At 39.7% G+C, this 10,546-nt stretch overlaps 1 pseudogene; it reads right to left on the reverse strand.

Moving 5' to 3' along the window:
• Positions 1 to 5,860: 5,860 nt before the first annotated feature.
• On the reverse strand, positions 5,861 to 9,494 carry LOC100555187 (olfactory receptor-like protein OLF1; annotated as a pseudogene).
• Between the last annotated feature and the right edge of the window lie 1,052 nt (positions 9,495 to 10,546).

Here is a 10,546-nt window from a genome sequence, read left to right on the forward strand (position 1 = left end):
GGGGCTATTAATGGTCGGAGGCTTAACCCGACCCAGGCTTCGAACTCATGACCTCTCGGTCAGTAGTGATTTATAGCAGCTGGTTACTAGCCAGCTGCGCCACAGCCCGGCCCAGCAATGGCTCTTCCTTTATCTCATCTGCAAAACCCTAGGGCGGTGGCTCTCAACCTGGGGTCCCCAGATGTTTTTGGCCTTCAACTCCCAGAAATCCCAACCAATTTACCAGCTGTTAGGATTTCTGGGGGTTGAAGGCCAAAAATATCTGGGGACCCCAGGTTGAGAACCACTGCACTAGGGGCACCCTCACCCTGATACCAGAAAGCTCATCAAACTGCTAGCATGAGATCTTACAGCCCATGGCATGCAGAAAGAATGCTCATTGAGAATTACGAAAGTCAACCATCATCTTCAGCTAAAGGCAGAAAACATTCTGTGACTTTTCATTATGACTAAGATTAATTTCACTACGTGGAAGCAGCCTTCAACCGTCCTGACCAGCAACAAGGTGGGGTGATGGATGGATGATGCACAGACACTGAAATGTTATCAGGAAACCTTGAACCATCTCCTGTTTTAATCACATCAAAATTAATTTTACATGCACTTTGGGATTATATGCAAATACATGGCTTGACAGGAAATTATTACAAGGAAAAAATAAAATAGGAAGACAAATGTTTTGCCTGTACAGTAGCACAGCTGGGAAATTATGTCTCTTATTTGGTAGCTATGTCACAGAGAGGTGAAGCAGAGAAGGATGCCTGCTTCTTATTGTCTGAGCTACTAAAATCTAAGGAAGATGAAACAGCAAAAGTGTCAAGGAAAGGGAGGATAGCAGTCGCAAAGGGAGAAAGAAAGGTCTTGGGCCTCTTGCAAATGACTCTTAACATCCCTGTGAAACTACAGTCCACAAAACTACCTCAGGAAAATAATAGAGATAAAAGTTTATGATACCACTTTGGAAAGTGTCTCATAAGCTATGAAAGGGACAATCTGTGCCATTATTTATGATTGCTTTTTTGCAATAGAAAATGTATTGTATGGGACCGGTCTGGATAACCTAATGATGCTTGGAACTTCCCATCATCTGAAGATTACCTGGTCATAAACATAATATTCTTAATCATCCTGATCAATTTTCCCAATCTCTCCCCTTTGCCAAAACAAATGAGATTGTACGTGGTGTCAGTAAAGCTGTGAAAATGTATTGGATGTTAATATTGTGTCTCCACCTCTGCTCAATCAGTGCATTTATTTGGGGGGGGGGGGGACCTAAATATTGCAACACTTCAATAAGTTTCAAATTATATTATTCCAAACCTTGGGACGTGATAGACCCCTGACATGTCACAACCCTTTACAAAGTGGGACATACATTTTCCTAGAGATTCTAAATCTAAGTTAGAAATTCTTAGTCATGAAATACTAGCCTTACACAAGCAGTTGTTTAAGAAAATTCTAAACAAAACTTCAGAAGGAGAGAAGCTTACACATCAGATGTCCTAATCCAACACACCTGGTACTCCCAACAAGAAGGTTAGGAGGCTATGTCAGCCTCCTTCCACACAGCTGTATAAATCCCACATTATCTGCTTTGAACTGGAATATATGGCAGCGTGGACTCAGAAAAACCAGTTCAAAGCAGATATTGTGAGATGTTCTGCTGTGTGGAAGGGCCCTCGGTCCTACACTGATGCTAATCTAAACCACAAAGTGGATACAAGAAGGATTAGCACCAAAACAGATGCAGGCGGGTCTTTTTTAAATCCAGCCATGCAACTACATCCTTCTTGTGTTACACCCACTCACCCACAGACATACACTTATTGCTCCAAGCTCTGCAAACATCCTCAAACTCCGGCCCTCCAGCTGTTTTGGCCTCGAACTCCCAGAAGCCCTGGCCAACTTGTTCAGTGGTCAGGAATTCTGAGAGTTAGAGGCCCAAACAGCTCAAGGATGCCTGCTCTAATGAAAGCAACTTATGTGTAGGCTCCAAGCGATGCCGCGATTGCTTGGATCACTGTATCTGCAAAAAAAACAAGAATAACATTGATGAAATAAATGCTTCTGATGTTGCATATAATCTTACTCCCAAATATTTTGATTCCCTTGACCTACCAACAATTGTAGGTAAAATCACTGTGAGTAGGGAAGCTAGGATGAAACACCACATACCATCTGTTGCCTAGAAGAGGAGGCGCCCTCCCAGTGACAGCAATGCTCAAAAGATGTGGTTTGCAATATAAATGGCATAAATTCCCTTGGAGTTTGTAAATCACCGGTGAAATATTTGTTGTTTTTTGAAAATGCAGGTTGTTGGCCTTTTACAATAAAACATTAGCTTCTGCATTTACAAATGCCATTTAAGGCTGTGTTCTGACATCCTTCTACCTTAGATTAAATCTCATTTAACTCTGTTACAGGAGTTAGGAGAGCTTTTGCTAGTGGTGTGTTTGTGAATTTCCCATAGGCAACTGATTGACCATGTGTAAACAGAACACTGCTCTCAATAGTCTGATACAGAGGTCTGTTCCTGTGTTTCTAGGACTGCTCCTAAGTCTCTTAAGCACTCAGATAAAGCCATTAAAATAATAACTTTTTTTTAAAAAAGGTCCTGGCTGTAACCATGGTTAGAAGACATATATGGACCATATCTTGACTAACAATATTAAGGATTGCAGTAAAACCAGGGAATAATCAACCATCCCAAATGAAAGCTGTATGAAAATTGAGTTTCCATGTTCATATCTTGTCATAATTCCTCCATTGCTGGAGTTAACCTTCATTTATCCCAACAGCCATTAGAAGCCTAGAGGCTGTTTCAAATAGCTGGCTGTTTTAAATTTCAAGGCTCATTAAACCTTAAATAACTACTTCCCTCTGCAGGGGGAAAGTATTTCTGGATTAATGAGAACCAAAGAGAAATATAATCAATCTTTTAAAATAAAGACACTGTTAGTGTAGAGAACATAGTTCCCGAGAAAATGAGTTTGCCTCAAAAACAACTCTGCAATTGTGGTTTGATTTTTTTTGATTTTTTTTTTGTGTATACAATCGACAACTGTGTAATATCAAGTTAATGACCATGTACTCCATTCAAGCTGGTGTCTTCCACATGTCTTTACTGAATGTGAAGGTACATTCGAGAAAAGCATCAGATGGAGGGAAAAGCATATACAGTGTTCCCTCACTTATCGCGGGGGTTAGGTTCCAGGACCACCCACAAATAGTGAAAATCCGCAAAGTAGGAATGCTATATTTCTTTTAATATTTATCCATTATTTTAGTAGTTATACACTATTTTAAGTCTTTATCAACCAATCGTCTGTTGATAAATCGCCTCCTTCTCCTCCCGTTGCCGCTTGGGCTCCTTTTCTCTCCCTTCGGCTTCTCCTTCCTCCCTTCCTTAGGCTGTAAATTGTAATTTTTTATTATTTATAATAGTCTTTTGGAGTTTATTGAAAAACCACGAAACAGCAAATCCGCAAGAAGTGAACTGCGAAGTAGTGAGGGAACACTGTAGTCCATTGCAAAAAAATTAATTGAATTACCTAATCTTTACCAGGAGCCCCCTGGTTAAACCACTGAGCTGCTGAACTTGCTGACCAAAAGGTCAGTGGTTCGAATCCCAGGAGCAGGATGAGCTCCCGCTTTTAGCCCCAGCATCTGCCAACCTAGCAGTTTGAATACATGCAAATGTGAATAGATCAAAAGGTACCGCGCCGGAGGAAAGGTAACAGCACTCCATGTAGTCATGCCAGCCACATGACCTTGGAGGTGTCTAAGGACAATGCCAGCTCTTCAGCTTAGAAATGGATATGAGCACTAACCCCCAGAGTCAGACATGACTAGACTTAATGTCAGGGGAAAGCTTTCACCTTTGCTTTAGTCTTTACCATACCAAAACATCACTAGCTGTGCACAGGAACATCACAGAGCATCAGTGAGACATTTAAATAACCAAGTTCATTGTATGCCTTAAAATAAAGCTCCAACTTCTCTGTAAATACTTTCCGTGACATTTAATTTTACATCAAAGAAGAAAACAGCAGCAGACTGTGGTTTGCCTTCAGCACATGGACCATGAACCGCCAGTGTAATAATGACCTATTCTCCTCCACTGTTCTTTCTTGCATCTCCAGATCACTCTTATATTTTATAAATGTAAGATATTTCTGCCTTCAAGGAACCTGGACATTTCCTCCATCTCCTCTATAGTATTTTGTTCAAGGACACTGTCTCAATCTTCAGAAAGACTAACGTATTTGAGTTTTCAGTGGGGATAATAAGGGTCCCTTCATGGTTTACAGAGGCAGTCTTGAGTATATTCACAAGAAAACTGAACACTGAATCCAATTAGGAGTTAGAACTTGAGTGTATCCAATAAATTAAAGAGGTTTACCTAAGTGTTGACACACAATCAACAGTCAATTCAATGAGAATTAGCAATAGAACTGAGGTCACTGTATTTTGAGAAATTTGTAGCTTGCTTTAAAAATAACTCATAATAACCAAAGAAATGCCATCTGGAGAGACCAGTAGCCTCTTCAGAAATCAGCAAAGACGGGTGCAGAGCATCAAATCCAATCAGTTACTAAACCAGAAACTTCAAAAAATTTGAGAAATTATGGCATGGTTTCTTAGGCTGTCTTTCCCAAATGGTCTCCCATGCTTTGCAGACAAGATTAATTTTTAGTTCCAATTTTAACACTAGATAAAGTATCTAATGATGCTTCTGCAAAAGGACACTTTGTGCTGAAAAACCTTCTGGAGGCCTACATTCCTGTGAACCCCCAAAAAGAAAAGAATCATGTGATAGGATTGCAGTATTTCTTCATTTCTAACCTTTGCTTCCTGTGCAAGTAAAGAGGAGGACTGGGTGTTGTATTTAAGAAAGGAATGCCCCATGAGTTTTCCAGTTCCTCCCTCTCACCCGTCTCTTGCCTTTTATTCAAGATCAATGGTCAAAGACATAAGAGGAAGAAAAATATGCCAATCTCCTTGTGACATGACTTCTGATTATGTATAGTCAGCCAGCCAAAATAGAGGTATTGGTTTTGAATATGGATTATTGTATTTATTTCTCAATTATTTTCTAGGCTAATTAACATGAGCAATGTATGCATGTGTTATTTTTGTACATCTTCAATGTATATGTTGCTTGGAATTATTAATGTATGAATATTGCCATTCCTCCGCCCTTTAACAGTCCCTGAGGAAGACCATTCATAGATTTCTGGGGAAAAGATCACTAGGATATTTCTCCAAATAAAACCTTTTTCTATAAATCCCAAGATTCTGGCTAGAATCCTGTTGGTGACTTACAACCTCATTACATGGGATGAATTTAGCATTCTAGGACACTTTCAGCCCGTTTAAAGGATGGAGCCCCATGCCGAACATCACATAATGTTGTGTGACTTCCCATGTCGTGCTGGCTCCAGTGGAGTCAACACGGGTCCTCGGGTCCCCATGGCACTTGTACTTGTTGCACCATCATCTTCATGGCAGTTCTCAGCTGGATAAATAATTGTCCCACTTCTTTCAGTTCTGTTATCACTTCATCCTTAATTTCTACTGAGATCTGGATGAACTGATCTCTTATTGCTTGGATCTCTGCCAGAATTTTCTGATTTAGCTCTCCCATTTTAGCTGGTATTTCAACTGATGGTCTTTTTTTTCCCTTAGGTAAAGATAAAGGCTTTCCCCTGACATTAAGTCTAGTCATGTCCAACTCTGGGGGTTGGTGCTCATCTCCATTTCTAAGCCGAAGAGCTTAGACACCTCCAAGGTCCTTAGACACCTCCAAGGTCATGTGGCCAGCATGAGTGCATGGAGTCCCATTACCTTTATGGTGAAGCAGTACCTATTGAACACTTTTTTTTCTTATTGAAATATATAATGTCTATGTCTTTTATTATAGTTACTATCTGTGTCTTTAAACTCAATCATAATTTAGTCCCTTTGACACTGCTGTTTATGATTCCAAAATGAGTGCGTCACTGTTTATATTCAACATTGCATTACATACATTATATTACAACAATATACAGATATAGGACAACACACCATATTTTTCTCTGCATAGGGGTTCTCCTTACATGAAAACTTCAAAGGGGTATCCCTGCTTCCTTTTTACACACAACTCTTTGTCCTTGTGGAGAAGCAGAAACAAAAAACCAAGTATCTGAAAAATGCTGTCTTGGTTTCATTACATTTCTTCAGATTCTACTTGTGTTTCCTGTCCCAAGATTTGTTCACGTGGGCAAATTTGGTATGTATTTGCTATAACATGTGTATTTACACATGCACTTTCACCATAGTGTTCATTTTGTACCTTTTGCTCCCATTGACTAAGTATGTCTTTGCACATTTTTAAAAAAATTTATGCATTTTAGGTGCTTGTGTTTTTGTATTCGTATTTCATATGATATGTCTTTGCTAGGCTCACAAAAGTTCATATGTCTGAGGAAAGATGTGTTTTGTCTCACATATCTCAGGACATGCAAAATGCTCCATTTATTTTAGGGTGAATTTTAAACCTATCCCCCCAAACTTACTTAAAGGTAAAGGTAAAGATTTCCCCTGACATTAAGTCCAGACATGTCTGACTCTGGGGGTTGGTGCTCATCTCCATTTCTAAGCCGAAGAGCCGGGGTTGTCCGTAGACACCTCCAAGGTCATGTGGCCGGCATGACTGCATGGAGCGCCATTACCTTCCCACTGGAGCGGTACCTATTGATTGGCATGTTTTCAAACTGCTAGGTTGGCAGGAGCAGGAGCTAACAGCAGCCGCTCACGCTTACTTAAGTTTACATCAAAGCAATGTTTTGTTAATATGCACATGAGAAACAATTCAAGACTAAAGGGAAGTTGTTTTTTTCTCTAGATTTCTGGTCCTTTTATTTCCTCTTCCAGAATAGATTCACCTTGGCATGTTTGTCTCTTAATGACTATAATAACACATGAAAGTATTCATATTCAAATGATCCAAAGATAGCATTTTCATTGCTGAGTATCTCAGATCTCTTGTTTTAATATTAAATCACAGCATTAATCTGTCAGCCATCAAATCTCTGTTCATGAAGTGCAGCAATGACTCCTCAGTAATTGATGCATTGGACTCTCTGTTGTTTACAAGGGAAAATAACTCTACCTGGTTCACCCTGTGCTTGGTTTGATGATGACACTGATAACATCGAATTCTGAAATAAACTAGATGCATTTGTGAAGCAAGGTTTATTCTGGAATTAAGATACATGAAGGACTATTAAACTGAGATCAGTGGGTGGGACCCTGTTTTGACTGGTGAAATTGAGTTCTCCCTCCAGACTGCTTCCCAAAGCAACCCAATATTAGGACACAAATTCTGCTGAATGGAAGAAAAAATAATCCCCACGTATCAGATGGAAGATACCTCTTCTGACCACAGGAGTCAGATTATTGGCCCATTTCACTGTCCATGTAGATATACTTGTATTAAGTGAAAGCCTACTTCCTTATAGTGTTTCTCCTACCTCTTCATTTCAATAGCCAGCCTCTACAGCTACTCGTCTACAATTCATTACATTAGGATTTACATCCTTCATTATCAATTCTTTTAAGGCAGCCTTTACATCTTTGTTTCTCAGGCTATAGATCAGAGGAGTCAACATTGGGATGATTAGTGTGTAAAACATTGACAGTTAGTATCCATTGACAAGCTTGAGTTGGGTTGGAAATATATGAATAGGATGATGATGCCATGGAACAGGGCAAAGGTTGTCAAGTGAGAGACACAGGTGGAGAATACTTTGAGCCTTCCTCTTAAGGATGGCATCTTGAGAATGGTAATGATTATGAAGCCATAGGTTGTAGCAATGGTCACAATGTTAAACCCTTCAACAGATGTGTCAAAAGTGAACAACAGTAGCTCATTGAGGAATGTGTCTGAGCAGGCTAGGACCATCAAGGCAGCGAGATCACAGAAGTGGTTGACAGAATTCCTCCCACAGTAAGATAATCTCAAAGATGTGCAGGTATGCATGAAGGAGCTCACAACACCACCAATGAAAGCCCCAGTGAGCAGCCAGATACAGCATGGCTTTGACATGATGACAGCATAGGACAATGGTTTGCAAATGGCCACATAATGATCAATAGCCATGACAGCCAGTATAAAGGCTTCTACATGTTTAAAAGTACAAAACATGAAGAACTGGACCATGCATCCATTATTAGAGATGACATTCCTCTCCCTCAGGAAGTTCATCATCATCTTGGGAGCAACAGTTGAGGTAATGCATGCATCCATAAAGAAAGGTGTCTCAAGAAGAAGTACATGTGGGTCTGGAGCTGAGGACTGTATGATTAACACAACCATTCCCAGATTCCCTACCATGGTGAAAAGATAGATGAGAAATGTTACAAAGAGGACATTCTGTGCCCTAGGTGGTCAGTAAATCCTTGTAGGATGAATTGTGTCACCATTGAGCTATTTCTGATTCATCTTTTTCTGAGTCCCGTGTGCTTTGCAAATAAGTGAATAAGCCAACTTAGGAGGAGTCCTGGTGGGTTTTCTGTGACTCCACAAGAATTAGCACCCATAAACATTCTTGAGGATTTCCCATGATTGTGAAGAGCTTGTCTGAAAATCAATGAACGACAGATGATAATTTACAAGGCACATGGTACATATGCAATGCTTATAGGTTCTGTCACAATAAGTTTAGGGGGCAATTTGGTCTATATATGAATATCTCATTTGAGAAGATATACCAGGTCAAGGAGAAAATATGTCTTTTCAGAAAAAGAGAATGTGTCTGTGCAGCTCTAAAACAAAAGAGAAAATCTACATTTCTTGGCCTCCAGACCAAAGGCTAGCAAAAGGAGGAAAGAAGCTGGGCTTGTGACATGGTTTCCAGTAATAAATTAGTTACCTTCTGCTATAAATATATGAAATGTAGGACATAAAGCCTTGATTAAATGTACACACTATCTAACATGGGAAGGGGTCCTTGTTGTTGTTTTCCTTTGCAAACTGACCAAGACTTAACTCTTATTATCCAGCCTGGTGTCCTTGGAAAAACTATAACTTACTATCTTTTTGGGGGGGGGGGGGGGTCACCTTCGACTTCACTAAGAAACACATGTTGTCATATAATCCACAGTACTAATGGCCCAACATTTCTTCCTAGGTTTTAATTCTTGAAATTTCATACTAAAATTAATATATTGGTTCACCTTACGGGAACTATAAAATCGTACTTCCCCCTCCTCCCTTACTTCTTTTGTTCTTCTAATACTTCTTATACATTCATACTTAAAACTGTAGGCAGAAAATGAAAGAAGACTGAGAAGGAAAGCAGGTATTCTTTGTGTCAGCATCACAATACAATGTTCCCAAAATTTCTATAATGAGCTAAAGTTGTATGAGTGCATCATCTCCTACTAATATAGATTGCTTCAGTGTTTAACCCCTGGTCAGCCAACACAGTAGAATTAAAGCAGTTTGACACCACTTAAACTGCCATGGCTGAAATGCTATAATATCATGGGAGTTGTAGTTTTGTAATGTCTTTAACTTTTTCTGACAGTGTCAGTGCCTCACCACTCTACAGTTCCCATGATTCTATATCAGTGGTTCTCATGCTGTGGGTCCCCAGGTGTTTTGGCCTTCAACTCCCAGAAATCCTAACAGCTGCTAAACTAGCTTGAATTTCTAGGAGTTGTAGGCCAAAACACCCGGGGACACACAGGTTGAGAACCACTGACCTATAGCATTGCGCCGTAGCAAAGTGGTGTCGAACTGTATTAATGTTACAGTATAGATGCACCCAGAGTCACAGCTGAGGAAACACTAGTATGATGCTCTGATCCTGGTGAATATTGGAGAGTAACTTGAGCAACTGAAAACTATTGGGAAAGAAGTGTCACAGATAAATTCAAAGTGTACGATAGTTTAAAACCACTAGTGGTATTTTACCACCTAGAACAAATAAATCACTTCAGGGCAATGTAAAATAAAGGTATGTAAGTTTCAATTCAGATTGAAACTCTGTCTATGTGTGTGTGTGACCTGTCAATTTATGGTAGCTCCGTAAATTTCATAGTTTCCTTGGGCAAAGAATATTAGAAATGGTTTCCCAGTATATAGCCTACAGCACCTGGAATTCATTGGTTGTCTCACATCCAAGCATTAACAAGGGCTGACCCTGCTTGCCTTCCAAGATCAGATGGGATCTGATGCCTTAGGAAATTCAGGACTGCACTCCAGGCAAAGTGGTCTGCCCATAAGTCACATGCTACACTATCAATTCATATTATTCCAACAGTCAACTTCAGTAAGTGATTATAGTTGCTAGAATTACATGGTAAGGAGTAAGCACCAGTAAATAAAAGAAAAACTTCACGTAGTACACAGTTAAAATGGTAGAACTGACTTTCGCGTGATAGAATGACAACTGTCAACTCTGACATCTTTAAAGGGAAATTGAATTAAATGAAACCATGAATAATGGGGGCACCAATGACTAGTAGTTGAGTTTTCTTTTATCTAGTGTGAAAG

Source organism: Anolis carolinensis, chromosome 1, assembly GCF_035594765.1.
Source record: "Anolis carolinensis isolate JA03-04 chromosome 1, rAnoCar3.1.pri, whole genome shotgun sequence".
In the NCBI taxonomy this organism is placed as follows: Eukaryota; Metazoa; Chordata; class Lepidosauria; order Squamata; family Dactyloidae; genus Anolis; species Anolis carolinensis.